At 45.6% G+C, this 25,605-nt stretch overlaps 1 pseudogene; it reads right to left on the bottom strand.

Annotated features, from left to right (window-relative positions):
- Positions 1-23,673, bottom strand: part of LOC135536472 (ryanodine receptor 2-like) — a 317,124-nt pseudogene extending 293,451 nt beyond the window's left edge.
- Positions 23,674-25,605: the final 1,932 nt, after the last annotated feature.

Raw genomic sequence — 25,605 nt, 5'->3', positions numbered from 1 at the left:
GCTGCTGGAACTACAGGGCCAGACAACATGTTACTGATGTCTGCTCTGGCTGCTGGAACAACAGGGCCAGACAACATGTTACTGATGTCTGCTGGAACAACAGGGCAGGACAACAAGTTACTGATGGCTGCTCTGGCTGCTGGAACAACAGGGCCAGACAACATGTTACTGATGTCTGATCTGGCTGCTGGAACAACAGGGCCAGACAACATGTTACTGATGTCTGCTGGAACAACAGGGCCAGACAACAAGTTACTGATGTCTGCTCTGGCTGCTGGAACAACAGGGCCAGACAACATGTTACTGATGTCTGCTGGAACAACAGGGCAGGACAACAAGTTACTGATGTCTGCTCTGGCTGCTGGAACAACAGGGCCAGACAACATGTTACTGATGTCTGCTCTGGCTGCTGGAACAACAGGGCCAGACAACATGTTACTGATGTCTGCTGGAACAACAGGGCAGGACAACAAGTTACTGATGGCTGCTCTGGCTGCTGGAACAACAGGCCAGACAACATGTTACTGATGTCTGATCTGGCTGCTGGAAAACAGGGCCAGACAACATGTTACTGATGTCTGCTGGAACAACAGGGCAGGACAACAAGTTACTGATATCTGCTCTGGCTGCTGGAACAACAGGGCCAGACAACACGTTACTGATGTCTGCTGGAACAACAGGGCAGGACAACAAGTTACTGATGTCTGCTCTGGCTGCTGGAACAACAGGGCCAGACAACATGTTACTGATGTCTGCTGGAACAACAGGGCAGGACAACAAGTTACTGATGTCTGCTCTGGCTGCTGGAACAACAGGGCCAGACAACATGTTACTGATGTCTGCTCTGGCTGCTGGAACAACAGGGCCAGACAACATGTTACTGATGTCTGCTCTGGCTGCTGGAACAACAGGGCCAGAAAACATGTTACTGATGTCTGCTCTGGCTGCTGAACAACAGGGCCAGACAACATGTTACTGATGTCTGCTCTGGCTGCTGGAACAACAGGGCCAGACAACATGTTACTGATGTCTGCTCTGGCTGCTGGAACAACAGGGCCAGACAACATGTTACTGATGTCTGCTGAAACAACAGGCCAGAAACATGTTACTGATGTCTGCTGCTGAAACAACAGGGCCAGACAACATGTTACTGATGTCTGCTCTGGCTGCTGAAACAACAGGGCCAGACAACATGTTACTGATGTCTGCTGAAACAACAGGGCCAGACAACATGTTACTGATGTCTGCTCTGGCTGCTGAAACAACAGGGCCAGACAACATGTTACTGATGTCTGCTCTGGCTGCTGAAACAACAGGGCCAGACAACATGTTACTGATGTCTGCTCTGGCTGCTGAAACAACAGGGCCAGACAACATGTTACTGATGTCTGCTCTGGCTGCTGAAAACAACAGGGCCAGACAACATGTTACTGATGTCTGCTCTGGCTGCTGAAACAACAGGGCCAGACAACATGTTACTGATGTCTGCTGAAACAACAGGGCCAGACAACATGTTACTGATGTCTGCTGAAACAACAGGGCCAGACAACATGTTACTGATGTCTGCTCTGGCTGCTGAAACAACAGGGCCAGACAACATGTTACTGATGTCTGCTCTGAAACAACAGGGCCAGACAACATGTTACTGATGTCTGCTCTGGCTGCTGAAACAACAGGGCCAGACAACATGTTACTGATGTCTGCTCTGGCTGCTGAAACAACAGGGCCAGACAACATGTTACTGATGTCTGCTCTGGCTGCTGAAACAACAGGGCCAGACAACATGTTACTGATGTCTGCAGGAACAACAGGGCCAGACAACATGTTACTGATGTCTGCTGGAAACAACAGGGCCAGACAACATGTTACTGATGTCTGCTCTGGCTGCTGAAACAACAGGGCCAGACAACATGTTACTGATGTCTGCTCTGGCTGCTGAAACAACAGGGCCAGACAACATGTTACTGATGTCTGCTCTGGCTGCTGAAACAACAGGGCCAGACAACATGTTACTGATGTCTGCTCTGGCTGCTGGAACAACAGGGCCAGACAACATGTTACTGATGTCTGCTCTGGCTGCTGGAACAACAGGGCCAGACAACATGTTACTGATGTCTGCTCTGGCTGCTGAAACAACAGGGCCAGACAACATGTTACTGATGTCTGCTCTGGCTGCTGAAACAACAGGGCCAGACAACATGTTACTGATGTCTGCTGGAACAACAGGGCCAGACAACATGTTACTGATGTCTGCTGGAACAACAGGGCCAGATAACATGTTACTGATGTCTGCTGGAACAACAGGGCCAGACAACATGTTACTGATGTCTGCTGAAACAACAGGGCCAGACAACATGTTACTGATGTCTGCTCTGGCTGCTGGAACAACAGGGCCAGACAACATGTTACTGATGTCTGCTCTGGCTGCTGAAACAACAGGGCCAGACAACATGTTACTGATGTCTGCTCTGGCTGCTGAACAACAGGGCCAGACAACATGTTACTGATGTCTGCTCTGGCTGCTGGAACAACAGGGCCAGACAACATGTTACTGATGTCTGCTCTGGCTGCTGGAACAACAGGGCCAGACAACATGTTACTGATGTCTGCTCTGGCTGCTGGAACAACAGGGCCAGACAACATGTTACTGATGTCTGCTCTGGCTGCTGAAACAACAGGGCCAGACAACATGTTACTGATGTCTGCTCTGGCTGCTGGAACAACAGGGCCAGACAACATGTTACTGATGTCTGCTCTATCTGCTGGAACAACAGGGCCAGACAACATGTTACTGATGTCTGCTCTGGCTGCTGGAACAACAGGGCCAGACAACATGTTACTGATGTCTGCTGAAACAACAGGGCCAGACAACATGTTACTGATGTCTGCTGAAACAACAGGGCCAGACAACATGTTACTGATGTCTGCTGGAACAACAGGGCCAGACAACATGTTACTGATGTCTGCTCTGGCTGCTGGAACAACAGGGCCAGACAACATGTTACTGATGTCTGCTCTATCTGCTGGAACAACAGGGCCAGACAACATGTTACTGATGTCTGCTGGAACAACAGGGCCAGATAACATGTTACTGATGTCTGCTGAAACAACAGGGCCAGACAACATGTTACTGATGTCTGCTCTGGCTGCTGGAACAACAGGGCCAGATAACATGTTACTGATGTCTGCTGAAACAACAGGGCCAGACAACATGTTACTGATGTCTGCTCTGGCTGCTGAAACAACAGGGCCAGACAACATGTTAGACAACGTCTTCCTGAAGACAACGTCTTCCTTATCTCCTCATCAACATCTTCCTCATCTCCTCATCACAACGTCTTCATTATCTCCTCATCAACATCTTCCTCATCTCCTCATCCCAATGTCTTCCTCATCTCCTCATCCCAATGTCTTCCTCATCTCCTCATCCCAATGTCTTCCTCATCTCCTCATCTCATCAGATATTTATGAACTGTTCTGGCTTAGAGAGGACCAGTGGTCTGCTCCTGTCTACCTCTCGGGACACAGTCCAACAAATGGCCAATGCATTTGAACTGAACATCCAACAACTGGAGCTCTTTATCTACGTGGTGACGGCTTTGACTACTACCAGGGTAGTGTAATATCCTATACTATACTCTGACATTAATACACAACCTGTTGTAGGTTGGTTAATCAGTGTGATCATTTCTCAAAACAAATCCACCCTGGATATCCCTCAACAAAATGTGTCTTGAAGGGTACTAAAACTAGCTAGCAATAGCTAGGCTGCACAGCTATCTCCACAGCTAGCGCCACAGCTAGCACCACAGCTATCTCCACAGCTATCTCCACAGCTAGCGCCACAGCTATCGCCACAGCTAGCATCACAGCTATCTCTTCAGCTAGCATCACGGCTATCTCCACAGCTAGCGCCACAGCTAGCGTCACGGCTATCTCCACAGCTAGCATCACGGCTATCTCCACAGCTAGTGCCACAAATATCTCCACAGTTAGCACCACAGCTATCTCCACAGCTAGCATCGCGGCTATCTCCACAGCTAGCATCACAGCTATCTCCACATCTAGCGTCACAGCTATCTCCACAGCTAGCGCCACAGCTAGCGCCACAGTGAAAGCTATATTAAAATGATATTTGTCTGGGTGTGTACACAGACAACTGCTGTATGCTCCTGCAATAGAACAGTAAATACAATCATGTCACGAGGAAACAGAAATCTCCCTGTGCGTCATAAAAGCCCCTCTGAACAGACTATGGGTCAACTCGTCATTGGGCTTATATAAGAGACTCTGTGGGGTTTTATGTGCTGTTGGGCTCTGATGAATGAGGGAGAGTAGGAGGGTATTGTCTCTGTCAGGGGTAGTGGATTTAACCCAGGTCACTGATGTGGAGGGAGAGTAGGAGTGTATTGTCTCTGTCAGGGGTAGTGGATTTAACCCAGGTCACTGATGAATGAGGGAGAGTAGGAGGGTATTGTCTCTGTCAGGGGTAGTGGATTTAACCCAGGTCGCCGATGTGGAGGGAGGTGAGGTAGAGTGTTTGGACTGAACCATAAAGGAGGTGAGGGGTGTGTGAGGTAGAGTGTTTGGACTGAACCATAAAGGAGGTGATGGGTGTGTGAGGTAGAGTTTGGACTGAATCATAAAGGAGGTGATGGGTGTGTGAGGTAGAGTTTGGACTGAACCATAAAGGAGGTCAGGGGTGTGTGTGTGCTTTGACTGTACCATGGTCCTGATCCGGAGCCTCCAGGTTGTATCCGTACCCAGCAGGGTGCGGACAGCCTCCCTCAGACTGTCCTTGTTGGACTTCTTGGTCCTCTCGTCCAGCAGAGTGTACGGAACCAAGCGGGGGTTCCTACGATTCTTCACATCCTTCACAAGGAAGGGGAGATAGTTAGGACTTCATAAACACACTAAACTAAAGAAGATGAGTTGGGACTTCATAAACACACTGACCTAAAGAAGAGGAGTTAGGACTTCATAAACACACTGACCTAAATAAGAGGAGTTAGGACTTAATAAACACACTGACCTAAAGAAGAGGAGTTAGGACTTCATAAACACACTGACCTAAAGAAGAGGAGTTAGGACTTCATAAACACACTGACCTAAAGAAGATGAGGACTTCATAAACACACTGACCTAAAGAAGAGGAGGACTTCATAAACACACTGACCTAAAGAAGAGGAATTAGGACTTCATAAACACACTGACCTAAATAAGAGGAGTTAGGACTTCATAAACACACTGACCTAAAGAAGAGGAGTTAGGACTTCATAAACACACTGACCTAAATAAGAGGAGGACTTCATAAACACACTGACCTAATGAAGAGGAGGACTTCATAAACACACTGGCCTAAAGAAGATGAGTTAGGACTTCATAAACACACTGAACTAAAGAAGAGGAGTTAGGACTTCATAAACACACTGACCTAAAGAAGAGGAGTTAGGACTTCATAAACACACTAAACTAAAGAAGGTGAGTTGGGACTTCATAAACACACTGACCTAAAGAAGAGGAGTTAGGACTTCATAAACACACTGACCTAAAGAAGAGGAGTTAGGACTTCATAAACACACTGACCTAAAGAAGAGGAGTTAGGACTTCATAAACACACTGACCTAAAGAAGATGAGGACTTCATAAACACACTGACCTAAAGAAGAGGAGGACTTCATAAACACACTGACCTAAAGAAGAGGAGTTAGGACTTCATAAACACACTGACCTAAAGAAGAGGAGTTAGGACTTCATAAACACACTAAACTAAAGAAGATGCGTTGGGACTTCATAAACACACTGACCTAAAGAAGAGGAGATAGGACTTCATAAACACACTGACCTAAATAAGAGGAGTTATGACTTCATAAACACACTGACCTAAAGAAGAGGAGTTAGGACTTCATAAACACACTGACCTAAAGAAGAGGAGTTAGGACTTCATAAACACACTGACCTAAAGAAGAGGAGTTAGGACTTCATAAACACACTGACCTAAAGAAGATGTGGACTTCATAAACACACTGACCTAAATAAGAGGAGTTAGGACTTCATAAACACACTGACCTAAAGAAGAGGAGTTAGGACTTCATAAACACACTGACCTAAAGAAGAGGAGTTAGGACTTCATAAACACACTGAACTAAAGAAGAGGAGTTAGGACTACATAAACACACTGACCTAAAGAAGATGAGGACTTCATAAACACACTGAACTAAAGAAGAGGAGTTAGGACTTCATAAACACACTGACCTAAAGAAGAGGAGTTAAGACTTCATAAACACACTGACCTAAAGAAGAGGAGTTAGGCCTTCATAAACACACTGACGTAAAGAAGAGGAGTTAGGACTTCATAAACACACTGACCTAAAGAAGAGGAGGACTTCATAAACACACTGACCTAAAGAAGAGGAGTTAGGACTTCATAAACACACTGACCTAAAGAAGAGGAGGACTTCATAAACACACTGACCTAAAGAAGAGGAGTTAGGACTTCATAAACACACTGACCTAAAGAAGAGGAGTTAGGACTTCATAAACACACTGACCTAAAGAAGAAGAGGACTTCATAAACACACTGAACTAAAGAAGAGGAGTTAGGACTTCAAAAACACACTGACCTAAAGAAGAGGAGGACTTCATAAACATATCAGAAAGATAAGTACCCTTAGTTGTATTGAGTGAAATGTTTCTCCTGACTGGACATGTTCTACCCTGCAAGTCATTGGATGTGTGTTCACTACGTGTATCTCTAACTTTATAAACACAAAGGCAAATATGGAAGGCCTTACCCCTCTCACCAGACTAACCCTAACCCCCTCTAAAACAATATATACACCATTCTAACTCTAACCCACTCTAAAACAATATATACACCAGCCTAACCCCCCTCTAAAACAATATATACACCAGACTAACCCTAATCCCCTCTAAAACAATATATGTACCAGACTAACCCTAACCCCCTCTAAAACAATATATACACCAGACTAACCCTAACCCCCTCTAAAACAATATATACACCAGACTAACCCTAACCCACTCTAAAACAATATATACACCAGCCTAACCCTAACCCCCTCTAAAACAATATATACACCAGACTAACCTAACCCCTCTAAAACAATATATACACCAGACTAACCCTAACCCCTCTAAAACAATATATGCACCAGACTAACCCCCCCTCTAAAACAATATATACACCAGACTAACCCTAACCCCTCTAAAACAATATATACACCAGAGTAACCCTAACCCCTCTAAAACAATATATACACCAGACTAACCCTAACCCCTCTAAAACAATATATACACCAGACTAACCCTAACCCCTCTAAAACAATATATACACCAGAGTAACCCTAACCCCCTCTAAAACAATATATACACCATACTAACCCTAACCCCCTCTCAAACAGACACCAGACTAACCCAAACCCCCTCTAAAACAATATATACACCAGACTAACCCTAACCCCCTCTAAAACAATATATACACCAGACTAACCCTAACCCCCTCTAAAACAATATATACACCAGACTAACCCTAACCCCTCTAAAACAATATATACACCAGACCCTAACCCTAACCCCCTCTAAAACAATATATACACCAGACTAACCCTAACCCCCTCTAAAACAATATATACACCAGACTAACCCTAACCCCCTCTAAAACAATATATACACCAGACTAACCCTAACCCCCTCTAAAACAATATATACACCAGACTAACCCTAACCCCCTCTAAAACAATATATACACCAGCCTAACCCTAACCCCCTCTAAAACAATATATACACCAGCCTAACCTAACCCCTAACCTAACCCTAACCCCTCTAAAACAATATACCAGACTAACCCTAACTCTAAAACAATATATACACCAGACTAACCCTAACCCCTCTAAAACAATATATACACCAGACTAACCCTAACCCCTCTAAAACAATATATACACCAGACTAACCCTAACCCCCTCTAAAACAATATATACACCAGACTAACCCCCTCTAAAACCCTAAAACAATATATACACCAGACTAACCCTAACCCTCTAAAACAATATATACACCAGACTAACCCTAACCCCTCTAAAACAATATATACACCAGACTAACCCTAACCCCCTCTAAAACAATATATGCACCAGACTAACCCTAACCCCCTCTAAAACAATATATACACCAGACTAACCCTAATCCCCTCTAAAACAATATATACACCAGACTAACCCTAACCCCCTCTAAAACAATATATACACCAGACAATATATAACCCTAACCCCCTCTAAAACAATATATACACCAGAGTAACCCTAACCCCCTCTAAAACAATATATACACCAGACTAACCCAAACCCCTCTCTAAAACAATATATACACCAGAACCTAACCCCCTCTAAAACAATATATACTAACCCCCCCTCTAAAACAATATATACACCAGACTAACCCTAACCCCCTCTAAAACAATATATACACCAGACTAACCCTAACCCCCTCTAAAACAATATATACACCAGACTAACCCTAACCCCCTCTAAAACAATATATACACCAGACTAACCCTAACCCCTCTAAAACAATATATACACCAGCCTAACCCTAACCCCCTCTAAAACAATATATAACCCTACCAGACTAATACACCAGACTACCCTAACCCCCTCTAAAACAATATATACACCAGACTAACCCTAACCCCCTCTAAAATAATATATACACCAAACTAACTCTAACCCCTCTAAAACAATATACACCAGACTAACCTAACCCCCTCTAAAACAATATATACACCAGACAACCCTAACCCCCTCTAAAACAATATATACACCAGAAAACCCTAACCCCCTCTAAAACAACATATACACCATACTAACCTAACCCCTCTCAAACAATGTATACACCAGACTAACCCTAACCCCCTCTAAAACAATATATGCACCAGCCTAACCCCCTCTAAAACAATATATACACCATACTAACCCTCCCCCTCTCAAACAGTGGATACACCAGACTAACCCTAACCCCTCTAAAACAATATATACACCATACTAACCCTAACCCCCTCTAAAACAATATATACACCAAACCCTAACTTCCTCTAAAACAATATATACACCAGACTCAAATCCCCTCTAAAACAATATATACACCAGTAATCCCCCTCTAAAACAATATATACACTAGACAACCTAACCCCTCTCCTTCCTACCAGTCATCCCCTCTAAAACAATGGATCCACCAGACTAACCCTAACCCCCTCTAAAACAATCCTACACAGACTAACCCTAACCCCCTCTCAAAACAATAAAACAATAACCCTATACAATATATACAGTCAACCCTAACCTCTAGACTTGCTCTGTACCAGTCATCCCCTATATTTCTCCATGACAACCATGGACATCCTGTCAGCCTGGTTCCACTACCAGTCAATTCCCCTTTTAACCTGTGTCTTACCAGATGATCCCCTAACAGCTGTAATCCTGCATGTAGCAGTCCTACCAGTCATCCCTTCTCCTTCCTACCAGTCATCCCCTCCTTCTTACCAGTCATCCCCTCTCCTTCCTACCAGTCATCCCCTCTCCTTCCTACCAGTCATCCCCTCTCCTTCTTACCAGTCATCCCCTCTCCTTCCTACCAGTCATCCCCTCTCCTTCCTACCAGTCATCCCCTCTCCTTCTTACCAGTCATCCCCTCTCCTTCCTACCAGTCATCCCCTCTCCTTCCTACCAGTCATCCCCTCTCCTTCCTACCAGTCATCCCCTCTCCTTCCTACCAGTCATCCCCTCTCCTTCTTACCAGTCATCCCCTCTCCTTCTTACCAGTCATCCTCTCCTTCCTACCAGTCATCCCCTCTCCTTCCCTACCAGTCATCCTCTCTCCTTCCTACCAGTCATCCCCTCTCCTTCCTACCAGTCATCCCTCTCCTTCCTACCAGTCATCCCCTCTCCTTCCTACCAGTCATCCCCTCTCCTTCCTACCAGTCATCCCCTCTCCTTCCTACCAGTCATCCCCTCTCCTTCCTACCAGTCATCCCCTCTCCTTCCTACCAGTCATCCCCTCTCCTTCCTACCAGTCATCCCCTCTCCTTCCTACCAGTCATCCCCTCTCCTTCCTACCAGTCATCCCCTCTCCTTCCTACCAGTCATCCCCTCTCCTTCCTACCAGTCATCCCCTCTCCTTCCTACCAGTCATCCCCTCTCCTTCCTACCAGTCATCCCCTCTCCTTCCTACCAGTCATCCCCTCTCCTTCCTACCAGTCATCCCCTCTCCTTCCTACCAGTCATCCCCTCTCCTTCCTACCAGTCATCCCCTCTCCTTCCTACCAGTCATCCCTCTCCTTCCTACCAGTCATCCCCTCTCCTTCCTACCAGTCATCCCCTCCTTCCTACCAGTCATCCCTCTCCTTCCTACCAGTCATCCCCTCTCCTTCCTACCAGTCATCCCCTCCCTTCCTACCAGTCATCCCCTCCCTTCCTACCAGTCATCCCCTCTCCTTCCTACCAGTCATCCCCTCTCCTTCCTACCAGTCATCCTCTCCTTCCTACCAGTCATCCCCTCTCCTTCCTACCAGTCATCCCCTCTCCTTCCTACCAGTCATCCCCTCCTTCCAGTCATCCCTTCTCCTTCCCCCTACCAGTCATCCCCTCTCCTTCCTACCAGTCATCCCCTCTCCTTCCTACCAGTCATCCCCTCCCCTACCAGTCATCCCCTCCTTCCTACCAGTCATCCCCTCTCCTTCCTACCAGTCATCCCCTCTCCTTCCTACCAGTCATCCCTTCTCCTTCCTACCAGTCATCCCCTCCTTCCTAACAGTCATCCCCTCTCCTTCCTACCAGTCATCCCCCTCCTCCCTACCAGTCATCCCCCTCCTTCCTACCAGTCATCCCCTCTCCTTCTTACCAGTCATCCCTCTCCTTCCTACCAGTCATCCCATCTCCTTCCAACCAGTCATCCCCTCTCCTTCCTACCAGTCATCCCCTCTCCTTCCTAACAGTCATCCCTTCTCCTCCCTACCAGTCATCCCTTCTCCTCCCTACCAGTCATCCCCTCTCCTTCCTACCAGTCATCCCCTCTCCTTCCTACCAGTCATCCCCTCTCCTTCCTAACAGTCATCCCTTCTCCTCCCTACCAGTCATCCCCTCTCCTTCCTACCAGTCATCCCCTCTCCTCCCTACCAGTCATCCCCTCTCCTTCCAACCAGTCATCCCCTCTCCTTCCTACCAGTCATCCCCTCTCATCCCTACCAGTCATCCCCTCTCCTTCCTACCAGTCATCCCCTCTCCTTCCTACCAGTCATCCCCTCTCCTTCCTACCAGTCATCCCCTCTCCTTCCTACCAGTCATCCCCTCTCCTTCCTCCATGTAGAAGCTCTACCAGTCATCCCCTCTCTAGCCCTCTCCCTCCACCCTCCACTCTCCACCCTGTAGTATAGTCTGTAGTCTGTAGTCTAGTCGTTAGTATGTACTAAGCTGAGGTTAACTTGAGCTGACAGGCAGATCAGGAAAACGTCAGACTCGCACCTCCCAGTGGTGATAGTTCTAGCTACAGCAGCACCTCTGTAGTGGGCCCATCAGTACCTCTGTAGTGGGCCCATCAGCACCTCTGTAGTGGGCCCATCAGTACCTCTGTAGTGGGCCCATCAGTACCTCCGTAGTGGGCCCATCAGTACCTCTGTAGTGGGCCCATCAGTACCTCTGTAGTGGACCCATCAGTACCTCTGTAGTGGGCCCATCAGTACCTCTGTAGTGGGCCCATCAGTACCTCTGTAGTGGGCCCATCAGTATCCCTGTAGTGGGCCAATCAGTACCTCTGTAGTGGGCCCATCAGCACCTCTGTAGTGGGCCCATCAGTATCTCTGTAGTGGGCCCATCCGCACCTCTGTTGTGGGCCCATCCGCACCTCTGTAGTGGGCCCATCAGTACCTCTGTAGTGGGCCCATCAGTACATCTGTAGTGGGCCCATCAGTACCTCTGTAGTGGGCCCATCAGCACCTCTGTAGTGGGCCCATCAGCACCTCTGTAGTGGGCCCATCAGCACCTCTGTAGTGGGCCCATCAGTACCTCTGTAGTGGGCCCATCAGCACCTCTGTAGTGGGCCCATCAGCACCTCTGTAGTGGGCCCATCAGTACCTCTGTAGTGGGCCCATCAGTACCTCTGTAGTGGGCCCATCCGCACCTCTGTAGTGGGCCCATCAGTATCTCTGTAGTGGGCCCATCAGTACCTCTGTAGTGGGCCCATCAGTACCTCTGTAGTGGGCCCATCAGTACCTCTGTAGTGGGCCCATCAGTACCTCTGTAGTGGGCCCATCAGTATCTCTGTAGTGGGCCCATCAGCACCTCTGTTGTGGGCCCATCCGCACCTCTGTAGTGGGCCCATCAGTACCTCTGTAGTGGGCCCATCAGTACCTCTGTAGTGGGCCCATCAGCACCTCTGTAGTGGGCCCATCAGCACCTCTGTAGTGGGCCCATCAGCACCTCTGTAGTGGGCCCATCAGTACCTCTGTAGTGGGCCCATCAGTACCTCTGTAGTGGACCCATCAGTACCTCTGTAGTGGGCCCATCAGCACCTCTGTAGTGGGCCCATCAGCACCTCTGTAGTGGGCCCATTAAAGATGCCAATGGTCCTATACAGTTTTTTGGGGGCGGCTGTTGAGCTGTTTCAGCACCCTGGTCAACGCCCCCACCACCCCCACCACCTCCACCAGCACCCCACCCCCACCAGCACCCCCACCCCCACACCGCTGCAGCCCGGCTGCACACACAAACACACACACCTTTGGGTGACACACCTGCTGGATGCCGTAGGTCCAGCCCTGGCGTATGCGATCCCTGGCCCACACATTGTGAGCGTTCTCTGCCAGCTTGTCCACCATGGCCTCCTGGGTAGAGGCCAGCTTGATGTGCCCCAGGTCCATAGGAGCAGGCTTGTAGCCACTAGACAGCTCATAACTGGACCAGAGAGAACGCATGGACAAATAGAGAGAGAGAAAACATTAGTCTAGGGAGACGCTGTTGATTGGGAGAAAAATTGTTTGGCGTGGGAATGTTTACCCATCTGGTAAAGGACTAGGTTAAAACATTAAAACAGACACCCATCTGGTAAAGGACTAGGTTAAAACATTAAAACAGACACCCATCTGGTAAAGGACTAGTTACTTAAAACAGACACCCATCTGTTAAAACATTAAAACAGACACCCATCTGGTAAAGGACTAGGTTAAAACATTAAAACAGACACCCATCTGGTAAAGGACTAGGTTAAAACAGACACATCTGATAAAGGACTAGATTGAAACATTAAAACAGATCTGGTAAACATTAAAACATTAAAACAGACACCCATCTGGTAAAGGACTAGGTTAAAACAGACACCCATCTGATAAAGGACTAGGTTATAACATTAAAACAGACACCCATCTGATAAAGGACTAGATTAAAACATTAAAACAGACACCCATCTGGTAAAGGACTAGGTTAAAACATTAAAACAGACACCCATCTGGTAAAGGACTAGAAAACAGACACCCATCTGATAAAGGACATTAAAACATTAAAACAGACACCCATCTGATAAAGGACTAGATTAAAACATTAAAACAGACACCCATCTGATAAAGGACTAGGTTAAAACATTAAAACAGACACCCATCTGATAAAGGACTAGGTTAAAACATTAAAACAGACACCCATCTGGTAAAGGACTAGGTTATAACATTAAAACAGACACCCATCTAAAACAGGTTATAACATTAAAACAGACACCCATCTGGTAAAGGACTAGGTTATAACATTAAAACAGACACCCATCTGGTAAAGGACTAGGTTATAACATTAAAACAGACAAAACATTAAAACAGACACCCATCTGGTAAAGGACTAGACATTAAAACAGACACAATAAAGGACTGATAAAACATTAAAACAGACAATCTGGGACTAGGTTAAAACATTAAAACAGACACCCATCTAATAAAGGACTAGGTTAAAACATTAAAACAGACACCCATCTGGTAAAGGACTAGGTTAAAACGTTAAAACAGACACCCATCTGGAAAAGGACTAGGTTAAAACATTAAAACAGACACCCATCTGGTAAAGGACTAGGTTAAAACATTAAAACAGACACCCATCTGGTAAAGGACTAGGTTAAAACATTAAAAGGACTAGATTGAAACATTAAAACAGACACCCATCTGGTAAAGGACTAGGTTATAAAGGACTATTAAAACAGACACCCATCTGGTAATAACATTAAAACAGACACCCATCTGACTAGGTTAAAACATTAAAACAGACACCCATCTGATAAAGGACTAGGTTAAAACATTAAAACAGACACCCATCTGGTAAAGGACTAGGTTAAAACATTAAAACAGACACCCATCTGGTAAAGGACTAGGTTAAAACAGACACCCATCTGATAAAGGACTAGACACATTAAAACAGACCCCATCTGATAAAGGACTAGATTAAAACATTAAAACAGACACCCATCTGGTAAAGGACTTAGATTAAAACATTAAAACAGACACCCATCTGGTAAAGGACTAGGTTAAAACATTAAAACAGACACCCATCTGGTAAAGGACTAGGTTAAACATTAAAACAGACACCCATCTGGTAAAGGACTAGGTTATAACATTAAAACAGACACCCATCTGGTAAAGGACTAGGTTATAACATTAAAACAGACACCCATCTGATAAAGGACTAGGTTAAAACGTTAAAACAGACACCCACCTGGTAAAGGACTAGGTTAAAACATTAAAACAGACACCCATCTGGTAAAGGACTAGGTTATAACATTAAAACAGACACCCATCTAATAAAGGACTAGATTAAAACATTAAAAACAGACACCAATCTGGTAAAGGACTAGTTAAAACATTAAAACAGACACCCATCTGGTAAAGGACTAGGTTAAAACAGAAAATAGTCATTTTTGGTAAGGCACAAGCTAAGGCAAATGTGCACTTAAACTGAAATGTGTACAAGTACATCCAACACACTCGCAGTCATTGACATTGCACTTGGAGAACGTAAATAGCTATGAGCAGAGTTGTCAATCTTAGCGACAAGCAGCAGAGGGCTGGAGAACATACAGTAGGTACTAACTGTTGTGTAAGAAGATGGTACAGACCGACTGAAGTGAGGAAAGTGACTCACGTAGCGGAGAGCTTGAGGTTCTTCACCTTCTCCACAGCGTGCTCATCAGCCAGCCCCACGTGGCAACCCAGGGCCAAGAGAGTCCTTCAGACCAATCAGAAAGGAAAAGTCAGCTTCACTAAGAGCGGGTGTGACTAACTTCACACAAATCAATTCAAATTATATTTGCCACAGGCCCCAAATACAACAGATGTAGTAGACCTCACAGTGAAATGCTGAATACAACAGGTGTAGTAGACCTTACAGTGAAATGCTGAATACAACAGGTGTAGTAGACCTCACAGTGAAATGCTGAATACACAGGTGTAGTAGACCTCACAGTGAAATGCTGAATACAACAGGTGTAGTAGACCTCACAGTGAAATGCTGAATACAACAGGTGTAGTAGACCTTACAGTGAAATGCTGAATACAACAGGTGTAGTAGACCTCACAGTGAAATGCTGAATACAACAGGTGTAGTAGACCTCACAGTGAAATGCTGAATACAACAGGTGTAGTAGACCTCACAGTGAAATGCTGAATACAACAGGTGTAGTAGACCTCACAGTGAAATGCTGAATACAACAGGTGTAGTAGACCTCACAGTGAAATGCTGAATACAACAGGTGTAGTAGACCTCACAGTGAAATGCTGAATACAACAGGTGTAGTAGACCTCACAGTGAAATGCTGAATACAACAGGTGTAGTAGACCTCACAGTGAAATGGTGCTTACTTACAAGCCCTTAACCAACAATGCTGTTCTATGAAAAACAAGTGTTAAGTAAAAAATAGAAAATAAAACAGCAACATTAAAAGGGGGGGGGGGGGGTACCGGTACAGAGTCAATGTGGAGGCTATATACAGGGGGTACCGGTACAGAGTCAATGTGGAGGCTATATACAGGGGGTACCGGTACAGAGTCAATGTGGAGGTTATATACAGGGGGTACCGGTAGAGAGTCAATGTGGAGGCTATATACAGGGGTAGAGGCTACCGGTACAGAGTCAATGTGGAGGCTATATACAGGGGTACCGGTACAGAGTCAATGTGGAGGCTATATACAGGGTGTACTGGTACAGAGTCAATGTGGAGGCTATATACAGGGGGTACCGGTACAGAGTCAATGTGGAGGTTATATACAGGGTGTACTGGTACAGAGTCAATGTGGAGGCTATATACAGGGTGTACTGGTACAGAGTCAATGTGGAGGTTATATACAGGGTGTACTGGTACAGAGTCAATGTGGAGGCTATATACAGGGGTACTGGTTGAGTCAATGTGGAGGCTATATACAGGGGGTACGGTACAGAGTCAATGTGGAGGCTATATACAGGGGGTACCGGTACAGAGTCAATGTGGAGGCTATATACAGGGGGTACCGGTACAGAGTCAATGTGAGGCTATATACAGGGGGTACCGGTAGAGAGTCAATGTGGAGGCTATATACAGGGTGTTACCGGTACAGAGTCAATGTGGAGGCTATATACAGGGGGTACTGGTACAGAGTCAATGTGGAGGCTATATACAGGGGTACCGGTACAGAGTCAATGTGGAGGCTATATACAGGGGTACTGGTACAGAGTCAATGTGGAGGCTATATACAGGGGGTACCGGTACAGAGTCAATGTGGAGGTTATATACAGGGTGTACTGGTACAGAGTCAATGTGGAGGCTATATGCAGGGTGTACCGGTACAGAGTCAATGTGGAGGCTATATACAGGGTATTACGGTACAGAGTCAATGTGGAGGCTATATACAGGGGGTACCGGTACAGAGTCAATGTGGAGGCTATATACAGGGGGTACCGGTACAGAGTCAATGTGGGAGGCTATATACAGGGGGTATACCGGTAGAGAGTCAATGTGGAGGCTATATACAGGGGGTACCGGTACAGAGTCAATGTGGAGGCTATATACAGGGGGTACTGGTACAGAGTCAATGTGGAGGCTATATACAAGGGGTACCGGTACAGAGTCAATGTGGAGGCTATATACAGGGGGTACCGGTACAGAGTCAATGTGGAGGCTTTATACAGGTACAGAGAGTACCAGTACAGAATCAATGTGGAGGCTATATACAGGGTGTACTTGGTACAGAGTCAATGTGGAGGCTATATACAGGGGTACCGGTACAGAGTCAATGTGGAGGCTATATACAGGGTGTACTGGTACAGAGTCAATGTGGAGACTATATACAGGGGGTACCGGTACAGAGTCAATGTGGAGGTTATATACAGGGTGTACTGGTACAGAGTCAATGTGGAGGCTATATACAGGGTGTACCGTACAGAGTCAATGTGGAGGCTATATAAAGGGGTGTACTGGTACAGAGTCAATGTGGAGGCTATATACAGGGTGGTACTGGTACAGAGTCAATGTGGAGGCTATATACAGGGTGTTACCGGTACAGAGTCAATGTGGAGGCTATATACAGGGGGTACAAGTGCAGAGTCAATGTGGAGGCTATATACAGGGGGTACCGGTACAGAGTCAATGTGGAGGCTATATACAGGGGGTACTGGTACAGAGTCAATGTGGAGGCTATATACAGGGGGTACCGGTACAGAGTCAATGTGGAGACTATATACAGGGGATACCGGTACAGAGTCAATGTGGAGGCTATATACAGGAGTACCGGTACAGAGTCAATGTGGAGGCTATATACAGGGTGTACTGGTACAGAGTCAATGTGGAGTATAGCTATATACAGGGTGTACTGGTTTGATTAGAGTCAATGTGGAGGCTATATAAAGTAGGGTGTACCGGTACAGAGTCAATGTGCGATAGTTATAGTGTAGTATATAGGGAATAGTAGTGGTACAGAGTCAATGTGGAGGCTATATATAAAGGGTGTACCGGGATATACAGAGTGCACTATGTGGGGGTTATATATATAGGGAATAGGGTGTACTGGTACAGAGTCAATGTAGGCTATATACAGGGATGTACTGGTACAGAGTCAATGTGGATAAAGTAGTATACAGGGTGTTAGCAGGTACAGAGTCAGTGGACTATATACAGGGGATACCGGTAGTATAAAGTAGTGGAATAGGCTATATACAGGGAATATGGCTGTAGAGTCAATGTGGAATAGGCTGTCTATATAATTGGCAGGGATAGGGCTGAGTATAGTCAATAGTGTAGGCTATATAGGGAATAGGGTGTTACGTATAAGAGTCAATGTGGAGTATATAGTGAATAGGGAATAGGTAGTAGTACAGAGTCAATATATGGAGGCTATATACAGGGGGTACCGGTACAGAGTCAATGTGGAGACTATATATAGGGGGTACCCAGCACGGAATAGTTTCTGGATATAAATGTGGAGGTACTATATACAGGGGAGTAGGAAGCAGTACAGAGTCAATAGTGGGTGTTTTAAATTAGGGAATTAATATACAGGGGGTACCGGAGCTACAGGTATTGTCAAATGTGGAGGCTTTATACAGGGGGTACAGGTACAGAATCAATGGATGGAGGCTATAACTAGGGATACCGGTACAGAGTCAATGTGCGGGTAGTATAAATCGGTTAGTCACATGTACATGAATAGGTAGTAGTATTAAAGTGCCAATGCATAGATAATAAAGCAGGAGTATAGCAGCAGCGTAGCAGGGGGGATAGTTTCAACTATAGTCTGGGTAGCCATTTGATTAGCTGTTCAGCAGTCTTATGGCTTGGGGGTAGAAGCTGTTTAGAAGGATTGCACCTTTGGATCTAGGGACTGGGCAGTCTGGATATAAAGTAGTGTACTATATAGGGAATAGGGCTGTAGTAAAAGTAGTGCACTATATAGGGAATAGGGCTGTAGTATAAAGTAACAGTCTGTAGTATAGGGAATAGTGCTGTAGTATAAAGTAGTGTAGATATATAGGATTGGAATAGGGCTGTAGTATAAAGTAGTGTGGTATATAGGGAATAGGGCTCTGGATAGTATAAAGTAGTGCACCATATAGGGAATAGGGCTGTAATATAAAGTCTGGATAGTTTTACTATATTGTCAGCAGGAATAGGGCTGTAATTTAAAGTAGTTGTACTATATAGGGACTAGGGCTGTAGTAGGAAAGTAGTGCAACTATATTGTCCCAGGGAATAGGGCTGTAGTTTAAAGTACTCCTGCACTAGTATAGGAATAGGGGATGTAGTATAGCAGGAAGTAGTGCAAATATAGGGAATATGGCTGTAGTATAAAGTAGTGCACTATATAGGGAATAGGGCAACTAACATGTCCCCAAAGTAGTGACTCCAGCACTATATAGGGTAATAGGGCTGTAGTATAAAGTAGTGCACTATATAGGGAATAGGGCTGTAGTATAAAGTAGTGCACTTTATAGTTTCAACTAGATTGTTCAGGGAATAGGAATGTAGTATAATGTAGTGTCTGGATAAGTTTCATAGAATAGGCAGAAACAGTCTGGATAGTTTCAAAGGGATTGTGCACTATATTTCAACTAGGGAATAGGGCTGGATGTTTCAACTAGGGATTGTACACATAGCAACAGTCTGGAATAGGGCTGTAGTATAAGGATAGTTTACTATATAGGGAATAGGGCTGTAGTTTCAACTAGTGCACAAACATAGGGAATAGGGATTGTCTCCAGCAGGAACAGTCTGGATAGTTTCACTAGGGATTGTCCCCAGGGAATAGGGCTGTTGTATAAAGTAGTGTACTATATAGGGAATAGGGTCTGGATAGTTTAAAGTAGTGCACAGTCTGGATATAGGGAATGTACGGTTGTAGTATAAAGTAGTGTAGTTATATAGGGATTGTATAGGGAACAGTCTGGATAGTTTCAACATGTCCCCAGGGATGAGGGTGCCATTTGGGACAGTGATGTTTCTGAGATTCAGGTCCCACAGGAATTGGGATATTTCTGCATTTAAATGGCACTCCGATAGTTTCTTCACCTCTCTCTCTCCCCTCCTTCTCATCTCCAGGAAATATGCAATTAATTAAAACTAACAAAGGGATTGTCCCAGAACAGTCTGGATAGTTTTAAATTACTCCTGGAATTCAAACAGTCTGGGTTTCTTGATGAGAGAAACAGTAGTCTCAACTAGGGATGTGATATTCAGTTCATGGAGAGCTGAACCAGGTAGTTTGCAAATAATTTCTCCTGACAAAAAGTGAATTGATCATAGAAATGGGTAAGAGTGTGAATGACACCACTCTGTGATGGATAGTTTCACGGATAAGGAGAACTTGGGACATGTTTGAAAAATTGGATAAACTGGACTGCAATATAGTTAAAATGTATGTTTGTCCTACAGAAATCCACCAGCATCCAACCATTCATCCTTCCATTACATGTTCTCTCTGTGTCATTTGGGTCATATGCCAAAACCAGCAGGAACAGTCTGGATAGTTTCAACTAGGGATTGTCCCCAGCAGGAACAGTCTGGATAGTTTCAACTAGGGATTGTCCCAGCAGGAACAGTCTGGATAGTTTCAACTAGGGATTGTCCCCAGCAGCAACAGTCTGGATAGTTTCAACTAGGGATTGTCCCCAGCAGCAACAGTCTGGATAGTTTCAACTAGGGATTGTCCCCAGCAGGAACAGTCTGGATAGTTTCAACTAGGGATTGTAAACTAGGATTGTCCCAGCAGCAACAGTCTGGATAGTTTCAACTAGGATTGTACCCAGCAGCAACAGTCTGGATAGTTTCAACTAGGGATTGTCCCCAGCAGGAACAGTCTGGATAGTTTCAACTAGGGATTGTACCTAGCAGCAACAGTCTGGATAGTTTCAACTAGGGATTGTCCCCAGCAGGAACAGTCTGGATAGTTTCAACTAGGATTGTACCTAGCAGCAACAGTCTGGATAGTTTCAACTAGGGATTGTACCCAGCAGGAACAGTCTGGATAGTTTCAACTAGGGATTGTACCCAGCAGCAACAGTCTGGATAGGTTCAACTAGGGATTGTACCCCAGCAGCAACAGTCTGGATAGTTTCAACTAGGGATTGTCCCTACCCAGCAGGAACAGTCTGGATAGTTTCAACTAGGGATTGTCCCAGCAGGAACAGTCTGGATAGTTTCAACTAGGATTGTACCCAGCAGCAACAGTCTGGATAGTTTCAACTAGGGATTGTCCCCAGCAGGAACAGTCTGGATAGTTTCAACTAGGGATTGTACCCAGCAGGAACAGTCTGGATAGTTTCAACTAGGGATTGTCCCCAGCAGCAACAGTCTGGATAGTTTCAACTAGGGATTGTACCCAGCAGGAACATTCTGGATAGTTTCAACTAGGGATTGTCCCCAGCAGGAACAGTCTGGATAGTTTCAACTAGGGATTGTCCCCAGCAGCAACAGTCTGGATAGTTTCAACTAGGGATTGTACCCAGCAGGAACAGTCTGGATAGTTTCAACTAGGGATTGTCCCCAGCAGGAACAGTCTGGATAGTTTCAACTAGGGATTGTCCCAGCAGGAACAGTCTGGATAGTTTCAACTAGGGATTGTCCCCAGCAGCAACAGTCTGGATAGTTTCAACTAGGGATTGTCCCCAGCAGCAACAGTCTGGATAGTTTCAACTAGGGATTGTACCCAGGATTGTAACAGGAACAGTCTGGATAGTTTCAACTAGGGATTGTCCCCAGCAGGAACAGTCTGGATAGTTTCAACTAGGGATTGTACCCAGCAGCAACAGTCTGGATAGTTTCAACTAGGGATTGTACCCAGCAGCAACAGTCTGGATAGTTTCAACTAGGGATTGTCCCCAGCAGGAACAGTCTGGATAGTTTCAACTAGGGATTGTACCCAGCAGGAACAGTCTGGATAGTTTCAACTAGGGATTGTCCCCAGCAGGAACAGTCTGGATAGTTTCAACTAGGGATTGTTTCAACTAGCAGCAACAGTCTGGATAGTTTCAACTAGGGATTGTCCCAGCAGGAACAGTCTGGATAGTTTCAACTAGGGATTGTACCCAGCAGGAACAGTCTGGATAGTTTCAACTAGGGATTGTACCCAGCAGGAACAGTCTGGATAGTTTCAACTAGGGATTGTCTCCAGCAGGAACAGTCTGGATAGTTTCAACTAGGGATTGTACCCAGCAGCAACAGTCTGGATAGTTTCAACTAGGGATTGTCCCCAGCAGGAACAGTCTGGATAGTTTCAACTAGGGATTGTCCCCAGCAGGAACAGTCTGGATAGTTTCAACTAGGGATTGTCCCCAGCAGGAACAGTCTGGATAGTTTCAACTAGGGATTGTCCCCAGCAGGAACAGTCTGGATAGTTTCAACTAGGGATTGTCCCCAGCAGGAACAGTCTGGATAGTTTCAACTAGGATTGTCCCCAGCAGGAACAGTCTGATAGTTTCAACTAGGGATTGTCCCCAGCAGGAACAGTCTGGATAGTTTCAACTAGGGATTGTCTCCAGCAGGAACAGTCTGGATAGTTTCAACTAGGGATTGTCCCCAGCAGGAACAGTCTGGATAGTTTCAACTAGGGATTGTCCCCAGCAGCAACAGTCTGGATAGTTTCAACTAGGGATTGTCCCCAGCAGGAAGAGTCTGGATAGTTTCAACTAGGGATTGTCCCAGCAGCAACAGTCTGGATAGTTTCAACTAGGGATTGTCTCCAGCAGGAACAGTCTGGATAGTTTCAACTAGGGATTGTCCCCAGCAGGAACAGTCTGGATAGTTTCAACTAGGGATTGTCCCCAGCAGCAACAGTCTGGATAGTTTCAACTAGGGATTGTCCCCAGCAGGAACAGTCATGGATAGTTTCAACTAGGATTGTAACGAGCAGCAACAGTATGTAGGGTGGTAACTAGGGGTTGTACTGAGCAGCAACAGTATCCAGGGTGGTAACTAGGGATTGTCCCCAGCAGCAACAGTTGTCCCCAGCAGGAACAGTCAGGGTGGTAACTAGGGATTGTACCCAGCAGCAACAGTATCCAGAGTGTTAACTAGGGATTGTACCCAGCAGCAACAGTATCCAGGGTGGTAACTAGGGATTGTACCCAGCAGGAACAGTATCCATGTGTAACTAGGGATTGTACCCAGCAGGAACAGTATCCAGGTGGTAACTATGGATTGTACCCAGCAGCAACAGTATCCAGGGTGGTAACTATGATTGTACTGAGCAGCAACAGTATCCAGGGAGGTAACTAGGGATTGTACCCAGCAGCAACAGTGTCCAGGGTGGTAACTAGGGATTGTACCCAGCAGCAACAGTGTCCAGGGTGGTAACTAGGGATTGTACCGTGCAGCAACAGTATCCAGGGTGGTAACTAGGTATTGTACCGAGCAGCAACAGTTTCCAGGGTGGTAACTAGGTATTGTACCGAGCAGCAACAGTATCCAGGTGGTAAACCCAGCTAGGGATTGTACCAAGCAGCAACAGTATCCAGGTGGTAACTAGGGATTGTACCCAGTAGCAACAGTATCCAGGGTGGTAACTTACTTGAGAGTCTCCAGAGACATCTGTAGGTTGTAGCTCCTCTCCTGCTCAGGCAGCTTGGAGAACTCTACCAGACAAGGATGCTGCCGCTTGTTATCGTCCCAGTACCTGCAACACAACACCATTATCTGTTGTTGTCTCGCATCTGGAACACAACAGCATTATCTGTTGTTGTCTCGAACCTGGAACACAACACCATTAACTGTTGTTGTCCCATACCTGCAACACAACAAAATGATCTGCTGTTGCTTCATACCTGAAACACAACACCATTATCTGTTGTTATCCCGAACCTGCAACACAACATCATTATCTGTTGTTGTCCTGTACCTGCAACACAACATAATTATCTGCTGTTGTCCCGTACCTGCAACACAACACCATTATCTGTTGTTGCTTCATACCTGGAACACAACAATATTATCTGGTGTTTCTTCATACCTGCAACACAACACCATTATCTGTTGTTGTCCCGAACCTGTAACACAACACCATTATCTGTTGTTGTCCTGTACCTACAACACAACATCATTGTCTGTTGTTGTCCCACAACCTGTTGCTGCAACACAAAACCATTATCTGTTGTTGTCCCAAACCTGCAACACAAAACCATTATCTGTTGTTGCTTCATACTTGGAACACAACAAAAGTACATGTTGTTGTCCCGTACCTGCAACACAACACCATTATCTGAATCCTCAACTACCTGCTGGGGGTAAGAGGGCCCTGAGAGACTGGCAGTATCCCACACAGGAACTGCTTCTGTTTAGTGGAGGATAGAAATGTCTAAACCGACAGGGATATGTTGGCTGTAAGTAGTGGAGGGATAGAAATGTCTAAACCGACAGGGATATGTTGGCTGTAAGTGGTGGAGGGATAGAAATGTCTAAACCGACAGGGATATGTTGGCTGTAAGTAAGTGGAGGGATAGAAATGTCTAAACCGACAGGGATATGTTGGCTGTAAGTAGTGGAGGGATAGAAATGTCTAAACCGACAGGGATATGTTGGCTGTTTAGTGGAGGGATAGAAATGTCTAAACCGACAGGGATATGTTGGCTGTAAGTAGTGGAGGGATAGAAATGTCTAAACCGACAGGGATATGTTGGCTGTTTAGTGGAGGGATAGAAATGTCTAAACCGACAGGGATATGTTGGCTGTAAGTGGTGGAGGGATAGAAATGTCTAAACCGACAGGGATATGTTGGCTGTTTAGTGGAGGGATAGAAATGTCTAAACCGACAGGGATATGTTGGCTGTTTAGTGGAGGGATAGAAATGTCTAAACCGACAGGGATATGTTGGCTGTTTAGTGGAGGGATAGAAATGTCTAAACCGACAGGGATATGTTGGCTGTAAGTGGTGGAGGGATAGAAATGTCTAAACCGACAGGGATATGTTGGCTGTTTAGTGGAGGGATAGAAATGTCTAAACCGACAGGGATATGTTGGCTGTTTAGTGGAGGGATAGAAATGTCTAAACCGACAGGGATATGTTGGCTGTTTAGTGGAGGGATAGAAATGTCTAAACCGACAGGGATATGGGATATGGAGGGGGATAGAAATGGCTGTTTAGTGGAGAGGGATAGAAATGTCTAAACCGACAGGGATATGTTGGCTGTAAGTAGTGGAGGGATAGAAATGTCTAAACCGACAGGGATATGTTGGCTGTAAGTAGTGGAGGGATAGAAATGTCTAAACCGACAGGGATATGTTGGCTGTAAGTGGTGGAGGGATAGAAATGTCTAAACCGACAGGGATATGTTGGCTGTTTAGTGGAGGGATAGAAATGTCTAAACCGACAGGGATATGTTGGCTGTTTAGTGGAGGGATAGAAATGTCTAAACCGACAGGGATATGTTGGCTGTAAGTGGTGGAGGGATATAAATGTCTAAACTAAACCGACAGGGATATGTTGGCAAACCGACAGGGATATGTTAGCTGTTTAGTGGAGGGATAAAATGTCTAAACCGACAGGGATATGTTGGCTGTTTAGTGGTGGAGGGATAGAAATGTCTAAACCGACAGGGATATGTTGGCTGTT

This window comes from Oncorhynchus masou, unplaced genomic scaffold (assembly GCF_036934945.1).
Source record: "Oncorhynchus masou masou isolate Uvic2021 unplaced genomic scaffold, UVic_Omas_1.1 unplaced_scaffold_623, whole genome shotgun sequence".
Classification (NCBI taxonomy): Eukaryota; Metazoa; Chordata; class Actinopteri; order Salmoniformes; family Salmonidae; genus Oncorhynchus; species Oncorhynchus masou.
The sequence above is the reverse complement of the archived record's forward strand: the minus strand, read 5'-3'. Positions and strand labels throughout refer to the sequence as shown.